Raw genomic sequence first — 23,578 nt, 5'->3', positions numbered from 1 at the left:
ATTGTTGGAAAAAAATTTCTCTTCCTCATTTCATAAAATTGCCAATACCATCAGTTGGGGGGGGAATACATTCATATTCATATCTTGCCATGTCCATATCATATTCAGGAGCTCACATACTTTCAACATATATTAATTATTACATTTCTATTATGAGCATACAATGGCTTTTGAAAAAGTGCTTAAAGGATAAATTAGATACAAACAAAATCATGGTTGTCACACAAGAACCAACCATCATGCAATCCAATAAAGATATACTTTGCAACAATAATCAAAATATCATTATGCAAAGTTCAAATATCAAAATAGAAAAAATAAAAATGGTTGTAACACAAGAACCAACCATGTTTCAATTCAAGTAAAACACTTTGCAGAAATATGAAGTTATCAAATGATATCATGCAAAGTTAAGCCAAAGCTCAAGGATCAAAAGAGTTAATGTAATATATATTGCATGAGGACATGCAATAGCTTCAATTGGGGGGTATGTTGAGTCTTGAAAATGTCATTCATTTCCATTACACTTTCACTATTATGTCCATTATATCACCTCCATTTGACCTCCATTTCACTACTATGTCACCACATTCATCCCACTTTCATTATCATTGGGCCACCTTTATGTTTTTCCAATCTTTATTATTTCTAAGCCTTTTAAGTGAATTTGTGGTTAAACATTAGAAAATAATGTGCATATGCTTATACCTAACAAATGGGTTGAGATTGTTGACATGTGTAGGTTGAAAGGAGGCTTCTAGAAGACCCTTATGTGGCACCCCAAGGCCAAATTCGAATTTGAGTGGAAAGAATCATGGGATCATGAAGATATGTGTCAAATCTCCTAATTGTATTGTAACTCTAAGAAGACATGTGTCCTATCAGTTCCTATTTTGATTAGGACTCTAGAGGTAGAGGGAGAGATTCATGGATTCTCATTAATGAGATGGCTCTCATCTTTTTGTATAAATAGGAGATCTATCTCCTTTATTTGTTAGTCCTCTTTAGCTTAGAGTTTGGAGTTTTTAGCTTGTAAGTTTGTAGTTCTTCCTTGATGGCTTTTGAAAGCTTTGGAGAGCTTTGTTGTACTTTGTAATTTTGAAGAATTTGAATAAAGCTTTGATGTTCTCAACATAGAAGGAGATGTGAAGTAGATGTCATGGAGCACATTAGAATGTAAGGTAGAGTAGATTTAATTTTGTAATTTTGCTTTGATTTCATTATGTCATTTAATTGCTTTCAAGTTTGATAGATTAGATTTTTCATTCATGCAATTTTAATTCATGCAAGTGTGTTCAACCGGTTGATTGTAGGTTAGTAATGCACATAGCTTTTTAATGACTAATGACATGACAGAATCATCTTGTCCTTCTGCTGATTTATTTTTTTTGAGTTCTAATTCCAGCATTGTTATTTCAATCAGTTTTGTTTTGCTCATTTAATTTCCTGCAATTTAGATATCATATTGCTTAACTTGTTCATGATTGCTTCCCATAAGGTAGATTGAGCTGAAGGGTAAAGGATCAGAAGAGTTAAAGTAGTGTGATTAGTTTCCTTTATGCAATTTAATTTCTTGCAATTTAGATATCATATTGCTTAACTTATTCATGATTGCTTCCCATAAGGTAGATTGAGCTGAAGGGTAAAGGATCATAAGAGTTGAAGTAGTGTGATTAGTTTCCTTTATGCAATTTAATTTCTTGCAATTTAGATATCATATTGCTTAACTTGTTCATGATTGCTTCCCATAAGGTAGATTGAGTTGAAGGGTAAAGGATCAGAAGAGTTGAAGTAGTGTGATTAGTTTCCTTTATGCAATTTAATTTCTTGCAATTTAGATATCATATTGCTTAACTTGTTCATGATTGCTTCCCATAAGGTAGATTGAGCTGAAGGGTAAAGGATCAGAAGAGTTGAAGTAGTGTGAAGAATTAGTTGCTTTGCTTTCAGTCTTTGAGTTGCTTTAAGTTCAGTTTTTACTTTCTTTTTCATACAGCAACAAGGATACTGGGTTTCATAGTCACTAGCTCATTGATTGGTTGTTGCATTCCATTTTGATTGAAGTAGCTGCATATTTACACTTTTGTTCAAGTACTAATTCCATCAATAACATGTTTTAAGATCTTTTGAAGTGCTAAGTTTTGGAAGTTACCATTAGGGACATAGGCCTTGTCTTGAAATCTCTATCCATACTTGTCCTTTAAAAGTATTCTTAAGACCTTAGAATAGGATTTCCATTTGCATTAGACACTTTAGGAAACCAACAAAAACAAAAACCCAAAACAAAATAAAATCTATAAAACAACGAAGTAAGAAAAAAGTTAATTAAGCACATATGGTGCACCACACTTCATCAGTTTACGATACCCGGATTGATAATTTATGTAGAGCAATTTAAGACATTAAATTGACTAGACACCTAGGGCTAAGGTCAACAACCTGGCCCCGCCAGTTGGGCCCCCCTTTCCTCTTCACCTGTGGTCATATGCGGTAATGTAACCAAGGGTTGGACGCTGTGGGCTAGCCTTCCCCCCAAACTACGTGCCATTAAAATTCAAATAGAACCCATCAACAATATGGTTAGGAAACAAATCGATGGCGTATTGGTGGAGAATTAGACTTTGTTGTGGAAGGTCGCGGGTTCGACCCCTACTGCCTCCGCCTAGGCCACGTGTCAACCTGTGGTTGGCCACCAATCTGACCAATAAGATCATGCCAAATTGCACCCATAGGAATGTGCCACTTGGCATATTGTGATTTGCCGAAATTGTTGACCAAGTCAAACTGCCACATACACCTTCCTATTCAACACCATGTTAGTAGTACGAACTGCTGACTGGGCTATCAATTTTTTTGAAAAAATTGTCTATTTGGGAAAGTGATCAGAACTTGATTCTGGGAGCATCTGGTGTCTATTTCCCGTGAAATGAGTTGTGCAGGATTCAAGATGATGAGAACTACGTGGTTGTCCAAGTTCCACACCAATCTGAAAACTTTTAATTTTGAGTTATTTTTTGAGCACCTGATTATTCCTCCCATTGGAAGCCTTTTGGACCCCAAAATATCACTTTCAGTTTTCCAACAGGTGAGGGTACAGTTCCCTCACCTTTCCAATCTCGATCCATTCATCACCGACTTGGAACTTGAGATATACACAATGTTTGTCGTGCCTCATTTTATATTTTCCTTTACTCTTTTCAAGCCAATCTTTCACTATTTGATCTACCATTTGGAGTCGTTCAATGAACTCCTTAGCTTTGTCCATGTTACCATCAATAGCAACATCCTTCTTACCAAAACGATACAACACATTATGATGAAAATGGTAAAAAAATTTCTCTACTTGATTCCTTTGACTCAAGCTTGAATGTACATCTTGAAAGTATGTATTTTGTTGATCATAACTTGCATGTAAAACAAAATGATGCTTGATGAAAGTAATTACACAAACAATAGGCCTAGAAAGTACATCAACAAACTTGTCACTTATACCTTTCTTATTCCTTTTGACCAAGTGGAATAGTAGAAGAAAACCCATCCAATGAAAGTTCTTTTGTTGCTGCAACTTAAACACTGCACCACTGAAAATTTATGAATGAAATGAAATGGGCTTACCACATTGCATAAAGGCTGCACCCATGGCATAGTCACATACATCAACCTAAAAATCAAATGAAATTTTCAAGCATAGAAGAGAAAGTAAAAAGGTTGAACTGATCTTTTGTTTCAAAGCATCAAATGCCTCTTATTGTTTGCCTCCCCACTGGAAGACCTTTTGCACAATTGCCAAAGAATGCAAATGAGCTACAATAGAAGAAAAATTAACAAAATATTTCCTCCAACATTGGGCTGCTCCAAAAAAACCTCTTATCCAAATAACTATCTTGAGCATTGACCAAACCATAATGGCATCAATCTTGGAGAGGTCTAACTTCAGCTCACCTTCTCCAATATTATGGCCCAAATACATTAAAGAAGTTTTATTCGACTCACACTTTGACATCTTCAATAACAAATGTTCTTGACATATGACATCAAGTATTTCTTTCTCACACATGACATGTTCATAAATTTTTTTGAAAATGAAAATGTCATCCAAGGAGACTATAATGTCTAGAAATGGTTTCAATACATCTTTCTTCATATGCATGAAAGTAGTAGGAGCATGGGAAAAACTAAAAAGCATAACAAGCCATTCAAACAAATCTTGCTTGGTTTTGAATGTCGTATTCCATATATCTCCTTCAAAAACTATACTTTGATGAAATCCACTCCTTAAACCCCATTTAATGGAATTCTTTCCTTTCTTCTTGGGCGTCAAAACAATAGGTGCACCACATGGTGAAGGAGATGGTCAGATGATTATTTTATTTAACAACCCTTGGATTTTCTTTGTTATTTCTGCACTTTCCCTTCTTGACATCCGATGCATGTCAATGTTAGGAAGAAGACACTTTTGTTGCAATGGTATTTCATGTTGGATTATCCTTTTCAGAGGAAATTCCTTTTCTTTCTGAAACACCTCATCATCATCATTAACTACATCAACCAAATCAGTTTTCAATTTTGAAATACAACCATCAAACGCTTCATAATCAACATCAACATTGGGTTTGATCATAAGAAGCACTAAGTTCTTGCTTGAATTCACTAGTCTTTTCATTTGCCCTGCATTAATTAATGAAATATTTAGTTTCTTGCTATGAGCTCTCACAATATACTCCACACCATCTTTGAACAAGTGGTACTTGTTTTCATGACGATAGAATATTTTTTTTCTATCATAGAGGTAAGGACTACCGAAAACAATTCCTGATATATCAAGTGGTACAACATCTAATTCAACTTCGTCAATGAAGTTTGCTATGATTGCAAACCAAAGAATACATTTTATTGTAACCTATAAGTTTGTGTCCTTACATATCCAACCCATTGGATATGGCTTGGGATGTAAAATAGTTTCAAGATTAATTTTCTTGACTAAGTCTTCAGATATCAAGTTGGCTTGAGACCCACTATCAAATAGTGTGTCAATTTTTGTATGTTTTGAGATTACCCTCACATGAAATAATTCAATCCTTGTTTCTTCATTTGGAGTGCTAGTGTGACAATTTGATATACTAGTGATAGCAATGGATTATTTTCCTTTTATACCCATGGCTGTATTTTTAGTTTCATCACCCGAATCAGATCCCAAATCCTCTTGAATAATGGTAGATGTATTTTCTTTTCCTTTGTTGTTGAATTTCTTTGGTTTCATCTCAAGATGAAGCTTCCAACAATTAGCTTCATCATGACCCTCTTTGGAACAATGCTTACATATTGTTTTCTCTCCTTCCTTTTTAATGGATGCATTTTTCTTTCCTTTGAAACCCTTTTCATTTTCTTTACCCTTGAATGGATTTTTACTACCCTCTTTTGGAGTGTTTTTCCCTCTTTCCTCAAGATGAGTGGATTGCACACACACCTCATCTAGATTATTGGGATTAAACATAAGGATAGTATGCCTAAGGTAACTGTGTAAACCCCCTATGTACTTAAGCAACGTGTCTTGTGATTGAAAATCTACACCTAACATTAGAGACCTTTTCTGAATTGTTGGGCATAATATTGTACATTTTTACCTTTAAGTTGTATAAATTTCTGCCAATTCATGATAGCTTTTTACATATAAGATAGAGGGTTGAATTTCCTTTTAATTGCAACAATGAAATCAGACCAAGAAAATGAGATCTCACCATGCTTTTTTTTATCTCTTATTGTGTCTTTGATTCCCACCATACTAGTCCCGCACCCTCCATCCTCAAGGAAGCTAAGTGAATCTTTATGTCATCCTCTTGAATGTTTTGAATTCTACAATAGACCTCTATTTGAAAAACCCAATTATCAAGCTTCTCTGCATTCACTTCACCATTATACATGGGTGATTCAAATTTAACATCAAGTTTTAATAAGAGTGTTTTACCAGTTCCTTTTGAGGTATGTTGATGAGTATCAGTAAGGGTTGTGTTAGTGGAAGAGGGTGAAGATGCTTGTGAAGAAGAAGATGAAGAGGATGGTGGAGAGGGTGGAGGTTTACCTCCATTTACATTACCTCCTCTTCCTGAAGAACCTTCCCCTTTGGGATATTTGGGGCTTTCACCCTGCAGTCTGGTATTCCTCTCTTCATAGAGGACCTTCACCATCTATGTCATATCAAAGAAAGCCTTCTTGAAGACCTTCTCATCCTATGTCATGTTTGTAGGCTCTCCTTCATGAGACATGCTCACTGGAGTCTCAACTACAACTTGAGGAAGAACTGGTGGTGGATATTGTGGAAACCTTTCCCTCCTTCCCCTTGACCCAACTTCAAGGCTTTCAACCAGCTTCCCTTCTCCTCTCTTGAGTTTTAACCTTGTAAGCATGACATTCACTTGCAAACAGTTAAATCCTTCTTGCACAAATAAAACCAAGAGCTTTGATACCAAACTTGATCTGATTGAGAAAATTAGTTTTGTTGTGCTAAAATTCCTTTTTAGAATATATTAAATATGCTTGAGGATTCATGAGATTGTTTGCAAGTTTAAAACATGAGTTTTGAGTGTTTTTATGTAATTTTTATGTGCAAATTAACATAAACAAATGATTGAATAATAACATATAACATACATAAACATCACCATAAATAGTATCACAACAACACATGATGAAGGACTTCACCCCTCTTGGGCTATGCCTCCTTGGTCCAACTTCCAATGGCTTGACCCTCTCTATTATGCTCAAAAGTGTGAATACATCAGTTTAGAATACTCAGAAAGCTCTGAAACTTATTCCAGTGGCTCCATAATGCCCAAAAATGCTTGTGTAGCCCCTTTCTTCTCCTGATTTGGTCAAAAAATGAATAATTTATGCCCTTTCCCAATCTTTTGCTAATCACACCACAAATTCCCAAAAATTTGGCACCATCCTACAAATTTGCCCCAAAACGCACTAACGGAGTGACAATTTCGTCGAAAATCAGGCAAAATTTTTGGACACTTTAAATGTCCGCTAATGCCTATTTTCTTAAAATTACAAACACATGGGGGGTCACGTGCCTGGGGCTAAGGCCAACGGCCCACCCCCGCTGGTTGGGCCCACCATACCTCTTCACTTGTGGCTGTATACGGTAATGTAACCAAGGGCCGGCCCCCATGGGTTGGTCCTACCCCCAAACTATGCACCATTAAAATTCAAATACAACCCATCAACAATATGGTTAAGAAACAAATCGATGGTGTATTGGTGAAGACTTGGACTTTGTTGTGGGAGGTTGCGGGTTCAAACCCTGCTGCCTCCGCCTGAACTTTGAATAATAATTTTGGTGGCCCCCGAGTTGCCGCATGGTGGCCTCCGGCTGGGCCATGTGTCGGCCTGTGGTTGGCCACCAATCTGACCAAAAAGATCACGCCAAATTGCACCCATAGGAACGTTCCACTTGGCACATTGTGATTCACCAAAAAATGTTGGCCAAATCAAACTTCCACATACATCTGCCCAGTTAGTGCCACGTCAATAGTACAGACTACTGACCGGGCTGTCAATTTCTTTGAAAAATTCATCTATTTGGGAAAGCGAATGGAACTTGATTCTGGGAGCATACGATGTCCGCTTCGTGCGAAATGAGTTGTGTCAGATTTCGGATGACGAGAAATACGCAGTCATATAAGTTACACACCAATATGACAACTTTGAATTTCGAGCTATTGTTTGAGCACCTGATGATATCCTATTTAGCCTCTTTGTCTATCCATCTATCTGCAGATGTTAAGTTGTACTAAAGGCCAACTCTGTGCCCAATCTTGCAAATAAATCCTTCCAAAACTTGAAAGTGAACTTTGCATCTCTGTCTGACACAATATTCTTTGCAACTCAATGCAAGATAACCACATATCTAATGAATACATGTGTTACATCGCTAGTTGAGAATGTAGACTTCACTGGAATGAAGTGCGCAAACTTCGTCAACCTGTCCATAAAAACCATGATGGAATCATGCTGTCTCACTTTCCTCAGAAAAATTGTGATAAAGTCCATGGAAATGACCTCCCATTTCCATTTTGGAATCACAATCGGCTGTAGCAGTCCACTTGGATGCTTACACTCTTCCTTCACACACTGATAATTGAAACACCTAGCCACAAACGTTGCTACATCCTTCTTGAGATTTAGAAAATAATAAAATTTCTTTACTGCTGTCAATGTATTATGATAGCCTGTGTGACCTGAATATGGTTTCGTATGAAACTCCCTCAAGATCACCTTCTTGAGCTCACTACTATTTGGTACATATCATGTCTCTAAATCTAACCAATCCATCTATTGTAAGGCAATAGTCCCCATCCGGTGCACCTGCATTTGTACTTGTACCACTACTTGTACATGTACATGTGATACTACATGTATCTGTACATGTCCTACCACCTATACATGTACCTATACTACCACATATACATGTACATGTACTACCATCTCTACATATACATGTACTCTGTTGCAACCTGTGCATAATCTCCATGTACCTAACATCATGTTGTCCTACCTGCAAGATTTTATCCTGTCAGTCTGTCCCATGAGATCTCATATTTTCTAAGTGATTTACCTGTACCCACCTATTAAGAGCATATGCCACCTTGTTCTCCTTTCCTTTCATGTACCTAATCTCAGAGTCGAACTCATTGACTGTGGCCAACCATATAGCCTGTTGGGTGTTTAGATTCGGTTGGTCAAACAAATACCTCAACCCAATATGATCACTCATCAGTACAAACCTCATGCGAAGAAGATAATGCCTCCACATATTCAATGCATGTATGATCGCTGCTAACTCAAGATCATGCATCAAGTAGTTATGTTCATGTTCATTTAGTTTTTGTGACTTGTAGCATACCACTTGTCCATACAACATAAGGATCCCACCAAGACCTCTCTTGCAAGCATCTGTGCATTCTACAAACTCCTTGTCCCAATCTGCAATCTTTAACACTGGAGCATGTGTCAACAATTGCTTAAGTTGCTCAAAACTGGCCTCACACTCCTTTTTCCATTCAAACTTCTTACCTTTCCTCTACAATGATGTAATAGGATAATAAATCTATGAGAAGGCACTAATGAACCTCCTGTAATAGCCTTCGAACCCCATGAAAGATCTTACCTCATCCACATTCCTAGGAGATACCCACTCCATGATGGCCCTTATATTTTTTGGATCTACTACAATGACCTCCTTGGAGACCCAAGTAATGTATCCCAATCTGCAAGAAAATCCATTTCTTGAACTTAGCATACAACTGATGCTCTCTCAACAATCTCAACACTGCTACCAAATGCTCGACATGCTCTTCCTCATTTTTAGAATATACCAATATGCCATCAATGAACACAATAAAAAACTTGTCCAAATAAGGACTCAACATATTCTTCATCAAACACATAAATGTAGCTAGGGCATTAGTCAAACCAAATGGAACTACAACAAAATCATAATTCTTGTACCTGGTCCTGAATGCAGTCTTGTAGATTTCCTCTTCTTTGATGTGTACATGTGGGTATCCTGACCTCAAGTTAATCTTAGAGAACATTGCTGCTCCCTTCAGCTGATCAAACAAATAAGCAATCCTCGGTAATGGGTACCTATTATTGATGGTCACTTTGTTCAACTGCTTGTAATCAATGCACAATCTGAGAGTACCATCCTTCTTCTTCACAAACAATACCGGTGCACCCCAAGGTGATACACTTAGCCTAATGTATCCTTTGTCCAACATTTCCTTCAACTGCAACTTCAACTCTACCAACTCAATTATGCTCATCCTGTAAGGTGCTTTTGATGTTGGAGCTTCCCCTGGCACTAACTCAATAGAAAATTCTACTTCCCTGTGAAGTGGAAACTCTAAAATATCTTCAGGAAACACATCCTAAAACTTTTTTAGAACTAGGTACCTGCTCAAAACATCTGCATCCTCAACTTCCTTACCTTTGTCACTAGAAATGTTACTACGAATAACACACACCCTTTTTTCAATTGCGCTTTGCCTGCATAGCTGTCACCATCCTAATTGATGTGCCTTTCTTCTTTCCCTGCAAGACTCTTGGTTCCCCATTGTCATCTACACACTCAATGTCTTTGTCATAAAAATCCACCTTGGTACTATGAAGGTGCAACCAATCCATGCCAAACAACATATTGTATGATCCCAATGGTAGTACATTCAAATGCATTTTGGTGGACATACCATTTAAATCAAATGCACAAGATCTTACCCAATGATGAACTCACTTCTTTGTGCCTGTAGCCAACTGCACTAACCAATATTCTGCATGCAATTCCTTACTCAAACCACAATTATCCACCAAGTCAAGAGTAACATAGCTATAATTAGATCTAGGGTCAATAAAAATAGAAATAACTTGATCACAAAGCTTACCGTCCATCTCAATGATAGATGTCTTTTGTTCTGCCTATTTATTGTCCACGACTGCATAAATTCAAAGAATACTCTACCCCACATCTCCAACAGTCTGCACCTATTGTGCATTGTATATCTTAGGCCTACCACCCTGATTCTGCAAAAAATCTCTCCTAAGGTGTTCCTCAACACATGTCCAACACTCCAATCATCTAGTATAATTACCTTTGTGCTACTGTTGTAATCCATGTTCCTGTCTAGTTGCATTAAACTTCTTTTAAGGTGCCACATTTTGTTTCTCCCCTGCATTTTGAGTCCTTTCTCTCTTAGGGTGCTATTTACCTTTACCTTTGTCTTTCCATTTCCATCCTTGTTGAGATTCATTCTTATTCTTTGACTGTTCATAGAAATACATCAATTTCCCAATGAATTCCTCAAATGATAGAGGCTCATCATACTCAATATGATCTCTAAATTCTAATGGAAAACGACTAACAAATCACTAAAATTTAGCCTTCTCATTTGTAAGATACGATACATACCTCAATAGCTCCAGAAACTTCGTCGTGTACTCTTCATTTGTCATTGACCCCATATTTAGCTCATAAAATTCTTTTGCCTTACTGTTTTAGTACCTTTCTAACAAGTATTTCTTCCTAAAAATCCTCTTGAACTCATGCCAACTCAAGTCCTCCATCCTGATGTCTCTGACCCACTTCACATCTTCCCACTAAATGTATGATATACCTTTCAATTTGAAGATAGTGTTTCTGGACTTCATGTTATCTGTGTACTCATGTAGTTCAAGGAATTTGTTCACCCCTAGTATCCAAGCCTTTGCATATTCTGGCTTCTTCACATCTCCATCAAAAGTAGGTGGCTTTGCTTTCTTAAATTCGTATGGAAAGTATCCCCTATAACTCCTCATGTACGGATGATAATGATGGTGATCATGATGTATATCTGAACCAAAACTAGAATAGTACCTTTACTCATCACCCCTCTATCCAAAGTGTCCAATAGCTTGCCATCTCTCACCATGTCAGTTCTATCTAACCTGTGTCTACCAGGAGATCTACTTCCATATGCCCCATTTATTTTTTCCTCTTGTCCAAGGCTTATCGGAAGTGGCCCTTGTCCCTGCAATTCTAACAAACTCTGAAGGAGTATTGCATTAACCTCTGCTTGTTTCTCTTATGCTTGTATGATCCTGTCATTGTCTGCCTTACAACTCCTTATTTCTTCCTTCAAACTTCTCAACGTGTCTTCCAAGTTAGAAGAGTGCCCACCACGTTGCTCATATGATTCAAAGGGAGAGTCTTTGTAATCTACCATCTTGCTATTCATTTTGACCTTCCTCCTGCAAGGCATAATATGTCAGCTAAACCAAATCATAATAAACCAATGTACCTTAGTATAATTTAGGGAGGATACCTCATCTGAAAGATCACCCAAATCAGCATGATACATGTATAAACATAATCATAACACCATATAAACATATAACTAAGTGTGCCAACACATAACATCATTCTAGCTAGAGTTTAGTTATCACTGCATGACGACAGTGCATCATTTTGCCTATATTAAACACCTAAACATGTTTTATCCACGTTTCCATTGTTGTTTCAAGCTCCTACACTACACATAATATGACCTCATGCATGATGACATAAACCATACTAGTATACGTGGACGATATACAATCATAAGCATAGACGATACACCAACATAGACCCAGAAAACACATCAGCATAAAAATGGAAAACACATGCATAAACACATATAATCAAGCATAAGCAGACAATACTTGTAGCAATAGGTAGCAACATGTAACCAAGCATACAAGAATGATACATGGAAGCAACATATAACAACATGTAACCAATCACACACTCATGACGACATACTTCATACAACAACATCCTCTTTCACATGGCGACATCACTACAACCATGACTAACACCATGCATATGAAACAAGCACATAGACCACAAGGATGATTAACACACGTGAAAATGACATGAATTCATGACCAACACACCGCCCATCCAGTCCAAGGGGTGAACCATGCTCTGATACCACTCTATAACACCCTCCTCCCACATCTACCTAAGTAACCGACCAACTGGGGTAAACATGTGATGAGAGGCTACTATAATTGGATTCAACCTCCTAGGTGACCTTAAGGAAATGGAATCGATGGAAACATATCATATCGACCTTCCAAATCAACTATAGGACCCCTAAGAACCATCCCAACACTTCTGGTAACCAACCCTTAGGTCTCCCTAAGGTTTTAGGTCACTTGACCTTCGGACGCTCCCATGCTATGGGCCTAATAGTGTCCAGGAGGCTCTGGATGCTCTCATGACAAGGCATGCCAGCGTCCAAGGAATATTTCGATCAATATTGTGCCAACACCACTAGGATTTGAGCCACTTTTTTAGGCCTAGAGCCTGGTCACTGCCCAAAATTAGATGACACCTTTAGAACATAAAGATAACGAGGAAATAATGATGCAAATGCAAATACTTAACAAGCCCTTAACTAGACCTCTACTAGCCATGACAAACATTTCTTCTAACATGTCCCGAATATGTAATCTATAGGTGTAAACAACATATTTAAGCATAGGGGTCTCATACTTATCTGAGGATCGCTATGAAGCATTGTTTCCTTATATCATTTGTTCCATAGAATCCACATATAAGCCAATACATCTACACATGAAAAACCAAGGGAATAAAATTCTCATTAATGAATTCAGAAACCAACCGGGGATGGGACTACCACGTTCCACCGACCATATATTGGCTAAGCCAAATCTCTCTTCAACCAATCACCCCCATGCCATATTCCAAGCATGAATGTGGGACTCATAACCAACTGAAAAGAACCAAACAAGCATGGATGCTACCGGAGTTCTTCGCATACACCATGAGGAATTTTAGTGCCTCCCAATCTCTCAGGCTTTACCATAATCCGCAGTCCGATCCAGGGATCACTAGGCCCTACATCAAGACCCACTTTCCAGGCTTTACCGTACATCCCATCCTGGGACAACTACGCCTAACGGAGAGAAATCCACCTCTTGGCTTTAACGTATATCCTGCCATTCATCGGCAAGGATTCCTAGGCCCACTGAGGCACACAATCATGGCTTTACCGCAACCCACAGTCTAGCTCAGGGGTTACTAGGCAAGTGGCTTTACCGTGATCAACAGTCTAGTTTAGGGACCACCAGGCCATGTGTTTATCATTTTAGAGATCCACCCCACTCAGCTTCGAATCCATCCGGCAATCTAGCTCAACAGAAGTATGAGAACTAATCTCATCAAGGCTATCCGAAAATGGCAAGGCTAGGCTGAAAACACTATCACATGTGGAAAAACCCATGCCATGAAAAAAAAGAACCACATGCAATACCATGCATGCCCAAATCTAGCAAGGAAATCACACATGCAAATCAATACCTACAAAGAATCATGTTGTAGTTTCTTGATCCTGCTCTTCCTTTCCTTATTTTTCCTTCCTCTTTCCTTATTTTCCTTTCTTGATCCAATGCCAAAGTGCTCCAAGAAAACTGTGTCCAAGAGTGAGAGAGAGAGAGAATAATGAGAGAGCTCCAAAACTAACTGAGAAAAAGGTACCAACTGATCCTCAAAAGCCTTTTTATCAATTAGGCCTCTATTTTCTTTATTTTCCATTATTTTCCTTCAATTTCCTCCTCATATGCAGCCTGTGACCTTTCTCCTTCCTTTTCTCCTAATTTCCATTATTTTCATAAATAATTGTGCCAAAAATGCCACTTTGCCTTTCCAAATCCTTAGCCATTGCCGTTGCCAATTTCCTTAGCCGTAATAAACCAAATGAACACCCCCTAGGATGTTTTTTCCCAACATTGAACTTGGAATAAGTGTCCCATCAAACGTGGTTATTATTTTTAACTTTTAATACATGGAATTTTCACCAGGGTTGTTACGATTTTTATAGCTTCCATCTCAGTGATTTACCTTCAAAAGAAGATTTGATTAACTATTTTACCTCTCTTGTTCCTTCTAATTATCAAAATGCCAAATCAAATAATAAGACAAGATGCCTCAAATTCATTAGTTAACCTTGAATCAAAAATTGATTTTATTGAGCTTACAAATAAACTTAAAAATATATCATAGTTGCAGTGTTTAGAAAATTATTTCACACACTTTCAGATTTCTGAAATGGATCATACAAATATATATATGAAATATGAATGTATAGTTGAAGCATTTCCTAATGCTTGTAGTGAATAAGAAGAAGACCCAATAAAAATAAATCAAAAACAAGATCTAAATAATGAACATGTTAATATTTTTTCTCTAGAGGTAAATTCAAAATTGGTTTCTACTTCCACAACTAAAAGTTTTTCATTTAGTCAGGATTCTAATTTTATCAATGATGTTGCAAATCATCATGATGAAAATTTTCAGCCATCATCTAATTCATTCTATTTTGGCAATCATTACTTCTTGTATTTGAATCTTTTTTCATATTTGATTGCATTTAGTAATGAATGTTTTTGTTGAAATGATTCCCACAACCAGTTCTAATTCCTTTGAGAATGTGACTTTTTTGGATGGTGATTCCTTGGCCATTAATGTTATTTCTCAACCTCCCTCTTATCCTTTTAATGATGTTGTTACTTTAAACCAACCATGCAATTTTTAGGAAAGGGAAGTTATATTTGATGAGTATTCTTATTTTGATGGCGTGGATTCTCATTCTTTACAAATAAAATCATGTTCAAAAACATATTTCAATCAAATAGATTCTCAATCCTAAATTTAATTTCCTTTGACTGAACACAAATATGATTTTGAAAATTTTGATGAGACTGATTTTCAAGTTTCTAACGAATCTCATTCTAATTCTCTCTTGGAAACTTGTTTTGATGAAATGTTGTTGGAATTCCCTTTGAGTGGAAAATCTAATATTGAGAATAATCATTGTTTCCAGAGTTTCCCTATTAATCCATCTTGTAATAATAGTGTAAATATGGATGCAATTTTATTATTTTTGCTTCAACTCTTTTGGTTATTTTCATATTTATTTCTTCTTTCATTTTTAAATTTTTAGATAACCTATGCTTGCATATGGAACAATTAAGTATTGAAAAATCGCTATATGCATTTTCCGAATGGGAAGATGAAATCAAAGCATTAGTTATGAACGTCAAAAATTTTAGTATTCCAATTTCATTTAATGTTCATGTATTATCACCTTTCTCTTTCTTCTAGAATGCATTTTCCACATGAATCATCGCATGAGAGTGCATCAATATGATATGAACAGCCATCTAACCCAATTGATGATCTTCCAATAGATTCATTAAACTTCCATCTGTGCTTCATTGATCCATTTGAAATTTATTTGGAAGGTTCACTTATGCAGAAGATTGTTGATATTTCATCATATGTACATAATACTAACTGTGTTATGCAGGTTCCAATGCTTAAAGATACATCATTGGAGCTTTCCTTGTTAACCTTTCTTCACTCGAGTCCACTCAAACCATTAATTGATATTCATCCATATTTTTATGATCCAATAGGGATATGGTTGGAGGAAAATCTTCAAGAGAAATTCATTGTAAATAAGATTCTTTTTGTAAATAAGTTAGCAATAGATGTACATGTTGATTTCACATTTATTTTTGTTAGCTTAATTATATTCATACTTTTGTTACTAATGTTTGATGTGTACATACATGCATAAAATAAAATTCTTGAATGGCTATGCTAGAAGTATGGCTATGCCTAGTCATATTTTCCCTCATACAGTTAGATTAGGGTTAGGAATAGATTAATTAAAATTTACTTTGTTTTTCTGATTGTTTCTCTTTTAATAATCTAGGTAGAGGAATAAAGAGAGAAATTATCCTTTTAATGTCATAATCATGTTCAAGGAAGTGTCCTATTACTCATCAGAATATTTATTTTTATATCCTGAATAAGTGTTTTTCCCTATATTTCTTTTGCTTTGCAAATTTACAAGACGAGTCATGATCATATTTCACTTTTTGTTGCAGCTGAAATAAAGTGCTTAGCTCCTATTTGTTCAAATTTTTTGTAGGCCTTTAATTTCTCAAGTTTCAAATGATCAATCAAAGAAAGGGCTTGAAAGTAAAGGAAAATCACAAAGGAATCTTGCAACAGTTGTAAAAACACTCATGTCCATGGCCATACCTCTGCACTTTCTGGAATCTTACATTTGTTAAAACCATGTTGAATCAACTCTTTTTTCCACATTTTTCATCCAATGTATTCTTTTTTAGTTTTGCTCCTTTTATAAATCCTAGGATGACCCACAACCTACAAGGTCATCTAACCTAGATATTGAATACACATGGGTCACTATTGTTGGGTTTTCATTTGGCATTCATTCCTTGAGACTAGAACCACGATTGTTCCATACCTTCATTTCTTTCTGGGTGACACGTGTAGATGAACCCCTTTACCTTCACTCCATCCTTCCACATCTTTCACACTACCCCTAGTACTTGGAAGCCCATAACCTATTAAAATCTAATTCTAAAATCTTTCGGGCATGCGAGCTCTAGGCTCCATGTCATCACAAGCTTCAAATTGCGTGTGTTAAAGGTTTGGCCCCCACTCCTGCTAATATAACATTATCACACTATCTTATGAGTAGTGGCCCCACTTTGTTTCAATAGTCCGCACACCCAGAAACTCGTAACCTTTTTCCAATTCATAATATATTCTAGACATCCTCACTCTAGGTACTTGTGTCTCCTCTTTATTGACCTGCACCTTTAATACCTAGAACTTTATTCTAATTATATCCGATCTCTTCCTTCCAGGCTACTACATGAATGCTCACTCTTCTACCACTCCACTTTAATAGCTTGGAAGCCTAGAAGCCCAACTATTTAATAAAGTCACATTTCAATTCTCTTCTGGGCACTTCAATTCCATAAGCTAGGATGGGTCCCACCTTGCACTACTGATATATCTGATTCTTGTGAGCCCAAAAATATTTCTAATTCACCTTTATAATAAGCCAAACATAACTTCCTCTAGGCTACCACAATTAGATCCCTCTAATAATCTTGCTCTACCTCTTGGTCTCCAACCTTCTAGACTATCATAACTTGTGGCTCACTTGTGTTTTTGTCCTCGATTTACTACTACATTCCCATCCCTTTCTCCTCTTTTCTTAGTCCCAAATATTATCATCCCAACCATATTTTTAGCATGCATCTCTTTCTTTTCAGGACACTCATGAGCATCCACTATGCTAATTTGGCAAACTTGTAAGAAAAGACAAATTATGAAAAGGTTATGCATCATGGTCAGTTTATGTTTGATTCCCAATTCTCTTGTGGTTTGTTTTTTTTTACACATCGCTCCATTTCAGTTATCACGTCATAGTCAAATTCCTCTTCATTTATATATCCATATATCATTGTTGCATTGATTGGGACTTGGGATTGTATCAAAACTTTCGAGCTAATATAAAACTAAAAGAGATAAGAGGAATATTTTTTGTTGAAATTCATAATGAAGCACAGTTTTATGACTACTTATTTACTTCTACTTCCTTGAAAACAAGTTATTATTCTTCTAGTTTAACGCTTGCTCTAGTTTAGATTCAATAAATTGATGATCTTGGGAAAATGAAATCTACATTAGAATGTAACTTCTTCATACTTTTAATTTCAATCAAAAGAAGGAGTCACCTCCTTTTGAAGAAAATTGGTATCTTGTAGGTAAATCTTAGTGAAATTATTCAAAGTAAGTCTCACATACTCATTTTCATTTATTACCATTTTCTTATGATTTTCATTTTAGCTTTGTTTTTAGTTTTTACTAATCTAAATATCTATTTTTGCAAGTCTTCAAGCACTATTTTGAAAACTTTTCACTCATGTTTGCTTAGATTTGGAATTTACTCTCCTCGTTTTTATTACTTTCGAGCTTTGGAAAAACCATTTCTTTAATAATTTTTTAACTAACTTACCAATGGCTAGTTTTCAATGGCTATCTCTAGGAAATGATGCATCCATGCTATTTATACCTACTTATCGATTGATTTCTCACCTCGTCCTGAGGATGAACCACATTAATTGGTTCGAAATGTCGACCAAATCCTAACTATGTGATTAATCCGAAAGACTTCTATCTACATTACGGATCACAAAATTCTTATATCTAAAACAATTATTATGTCGATTAAATTTAAAATCAGCTAAACTCGGGGGTCTCTGAACGTCTAGTTTGTTTCACAAGACTTATAGTTTTATTAGAAAATCGTTATGATATTTCTACGCATTCGTAGTTTCGAAACAAGGAAAATTTCAAGGGTAGAAACTTCTTATTTGCTTCACTTTCTGTCATAACTGCTATTCTAAAGTCAATTTTTTTTTTGGATAAAAGTATAATCAATTACAACTTTACAAGACAACTTAACAATATCTCAACTTAAGAAAAACTTGCATGTTGTCCCTCATATTTGTTCTTTTATTGAGACATTCTTCATAAATTGTCTTGTTGAGATTTTCTTTCAATTTTGGCTTTTAATTCAACTTTTTCTTTTGGTTTACATCCCTATTATTCTTCTTGCAATTTTTGGAGTGTTGAATTCACTTTTATTTTGGATTTTTTTTGGTGATATTACCAAAATGTATATGGAAGACTTTTTCCTACCCAACATTTTTCGGCATGCATGGGAACGTTTTACTCTGTCAATTTCATAGGTTTTCATTCACCATAAAGGGACATCTTATTAAATTCCGAGTCCTTCCATCTTAATTATTTTCCCATGGAGGAACATTCATATTTTCCAAGTGATAGAGTTCATCTTTCCAAGGAAAGAACTGGCTTGAGTCTAACTCAATGAATCTCACCCATTCCCCCCACTTCACATAAAGAGCCTCTAGATTGATAGTTGTAGGGAAAGATTAAGGAGTCAAAATTTTATAATTATTATGTCCATTACAATTAAAATCTCTTGTACCACCCTGCCCTCTTCACCCAATTGCAAAAAACAAATGTCTAAATAAATTTTATCAAAAGGGTGGTAAAAGAGGGTTGAAAGTACTTATGTGTGGGAAGCACAAGTAAACCCGATAGGGTACTAAAAAATCCCACTGGTAGTGAGGCTATTCTTGTGTGGTACTAAGATAACTTTGTTGGGGCTATGGATGCTCACTAGCAGCAAAGCGATGTCGGGTAAAATAGAGCATTTATATCAATGGATGTATACTTTATTTAAAACTTCCTATCTATACCTCCTTTGTCACTCATATGAGGTAATTTTTAAAATTAAATATTCCCCTAAAAACATGGATTTGTGGTTTTAGACTCAATTTATTTCAAGTACTTATATTTTCAAAGTTCATATCACTTGATCAATTATTGTGGGGCCCATGAGAAACGTTTTGGTGTTTGAAGGCTTGATAGAATTCATCATTTTAACCTTGTGGTAAATTTAAACTCATTACCTTTTTTTACCAGATATAATTGTTTCACCCAATGTGTCGCCAATTGTTGTGGTTAAACAATAACCCCCCATTTTCTCTTTATTATCTTCATAATAATAATGGGGACCCTCCATGTAAAGTTTTGGTGATATTGACTCTTAAATGATTTCATTTGGTTTATTTTGTGGGATTTTATTTTTATTGTTTTTTCACTTCAATTGCTTCATCAAGTACGGTTTCTCGCAAGCTTTCCAACGACTTTAATTTTGCTGAGTTTGGACTTACAGTTTACAAATGGTGTTTATTCAAAGTTTGGTTATTTTCCATTGCTTAGGCTAAAAATGTACAAAATGTATTTCACTTTTGTAAATATAATTAATTTCATAATTTGTAATTAGTATTATTTAATTAATTTATTAACGTAGATGAACTAAGTTGTAATTAGTTTAACTAAGATGTAAATATTAGGTTTTAATTAGTTAATATACTAATTAATGATCCTACAGAACCATCGCAACCAAGATGGTATATTTCTTAACCATAAAATAAATGAAATGAAATGATATTTTAAGGTTCACGAGACTAAAAATAGTCTATGAGACCATTAGTTCCCTATTTTTCGCTTTTTGCAATTCAATCATTTTCCGATTCAAATTGATGATGAGCTGGCCCAACCTTCCTACAATCCCCTCACTAAAAGGGCAATGCCAAGAAACCGATACTAACATGTTCTCATATATATGTAAATAAAATGAAATTATTAACTTTTAAAACAAGCTCGCAACCCAAAACTATTTTTACATACCAATTTTATAAAACTTACAGGCTCTAGGGATTTCCAAATGGAAATGGCTATAATTTTTTACAAATGCAATAATGGTGGGAGGTCTCACTTATGTGTGGATCTCCCTTCCTCTCCCTCCTCTTCTTATTCTATTTCTTGGCTTCGTTTCCCAATTGTATCCGGGCTCACCTTCCTTCTGGGCTTCGAGGCCTCTTTTCACCTTATAACTCCATCCCCTCTCCATGCCCACATTAGCCCAGGTCTCATTAATAATTCCCTTCAGGCATCCTCCTCTTCATGGGCTTCTGGGATCACTCTTGTTTAACTATTTAGAGTAATGTGTATTAATGGAGGGAGGGCTTCACTACACATGGAGCCCTCCCTCTCCTCTTAACATGCTTATAGGATCATTAATGAGTCCAAAATAAATAAATAAACCACTTTTGTTCCTTTTTAATATTATATTAAAAATGTTTTTATTATTATTTTAATTGAATAATTTATTGTTTTTAATATAAAGTTTTAATTAAGTGATAGTAGAATGAGTTATGCAAAATCACTCTGCAACCCTAATGGCATTGCGGCAACCATGAGCTAAACTTAACTGTGACCTAAACTTTGATGACACCTGCAAAGCTGTAAACCAAGAGGCCGTTAATAAGGTCGAAATGACAGAGGAGGAAGGGGGCGAGAGATCCCCTCCTACTGAGACACGGCGACAGGGGATTCCCACCAGAACATAAGCAACCAGAAGCTAACAGGAGATACAAACAAAATGTCAGGACCAGTCCTCGGGGCATGATGACAAGTAGGTAACAAATGAAAATGTCTACCATATGTGATAGAGAAACCAAGATTCATCATCCCGATGAACAAACTAGAGCGATACAAAAGTTACATGAAAGACCACGTGCTAATATGCAAGTTCATCGGAGTCTAGCTGACGAAGAAGTACCTCAGCAAATGGATACAACAAAAATGACAACCCAAAGGTCATATTGAGCTCAAGCTAGGAGCTAGAGGCCTCTTCACTGTAATATTTTTGAACCTACAAGATAAGGAAAAATTATTTGAAAATGGTCCTTACTTTCATTATAATGTTGGTTTGTTTATGAGGTATTGGGATGAATGCTATGACCCAGACAAGGAAAAATTTCTGGCAACCCCGGTTTGGGTAAGATCATTCAGTCTCCCAATGGATTTCTGGGACCCAGAAATACTGGAAGGCATTGGAAATACGATAGGAAGATTTTTCAAAATAGAAGAAATGGAAAAAAGAGGCAGATAGACTTCATATTCAAGAATATGTGTATACATGAACATAGTTGAACCTATACCTAACTCAGTGGAACTAGAATATCATCAAGAGGTGTGGCAACAAACCCTAGACTATGAAAACATCCCGTTCAAATGCCGTAGATGTCATGAGTATGGCCACCTATTTAAGGATTGTCCACTGAACCTAGAGGAAGGGGAGAACATGCACAATCAATAGAGGAAACTGCAAGAATATAAGGAAGGGTTTCAAGAAGTAAAAAGCAAGAGGAGACAAGCAAAAGAAACTCACAACACAGGGAAAAAAGAATATCAAACTCAACCAAGAAGAATGAACAACTTTGAAGCACTGCAGGGAGAAGAGGAAGAAGAAAATGAGGTCCAAATTATGGATTATCAGGAGAAATGAAAGGAGAGTAGTTCGAGTCAAGGCAAACAAAACCCCAAGAGGAAAGCTCAAAGAGAGCTGACAGATAAAAAGGAAAAGGAGGATAGGGACAAGATGGAAACCACTACAATGGAAATTGACCTAAGCAAAGGAGAGGAACTTAGCATGGAAGAGGAAGTGTTGAAGAAACTATTGAATGAATGGAGACATTTAGACGAAAGATTTATACCAAAATACCAAAAAAGACTCTACAGAGAGACATTCCAACAATATCAAGCTAAATAGGGACAGTGATAGGTGGAGATGGCAGAATAACTGGGGATGCATCAGGAAAACCCCCAAGAATACTCAAATAAAATGAAAGGAGGAAAGAAAAGAGGCTGGAGAAATCTACAGGAATCCATATAGATTATGGGAGAAATGTTGGTGAATACAGGCAGGGTGGTACCGCTATCAGTGGTATAACAATAAATAAACAAAGTGTCCCAATGATAATTGCATCCTAGAACATAAGAGGCCTCAACAACAGAGGTAAACAAAGATACTTAACTGAGATACTAAGAAAATAAAAACCCCAAACCATGCTGCTACAGGAAAGAAATATTACAGGAGGGAAAATGGAATAAATACTAAGTAAAATAAAATTGAGGTATGAATGCATGACTATAGATGTGAGAGGTAGCGCAGGCGGAATTTCAATACTATGGAACTCATCAGAGATCACAGTGGACTACTAGATAGGCATGAAGAGAATCCTCATGGGGCGGTTTCACTTGATAGGAAATAAAGTTTCGCCTGATAGGAAATAAAGAATGGTTCTTAGTCTCTGTAGTATACGATCCTCACATACCAGTGGAAAAGGAAAATTTCCTCTAACAAATAAAGACGTTAAGCCAACTACATAAGGAAAATCTTTGGTTACTAGCAGAAAACTTCAACTTGATAACAACACTGGAGGAGAAAAAAGGGGGTTTACGAAGGGAATAGCCAGAAATGGAGAAATTTAGAGATATGCAAGAAGAACTACAACTGGTGGATATCCCAATAATAAATGGAAAATATACCTGGAATAATAGAAAGGGAGGGAGCAGAAAAATAACTTCTCTTCTGGATAGATTCTTGGCTATAGAAAACTTCATTAGTAAAGATGTGTACTATGAGGCTACAATTCTACCGTGTCTAGGGTCAGACCACTGGCCTATTAAACTAGAAGTAGAAAT

This window comes from Pinus tabuliformis, chromosome 9 (genome assembly GCF_031772625.1).
Source record: "Pinus tabuliformis cultivar Carrire ecotype Pingquan chromosome 9, CPIR1, whole genome shotgun sequence".
NCBI lineage: Eukaryota > Viridiplantae > Streptophyta > Pinopsida > Pinales > Pinaceae > Pinus > Pinus tabuliformis.
This window is presented reverse-complemented; position numbering follows the sequence as displayed.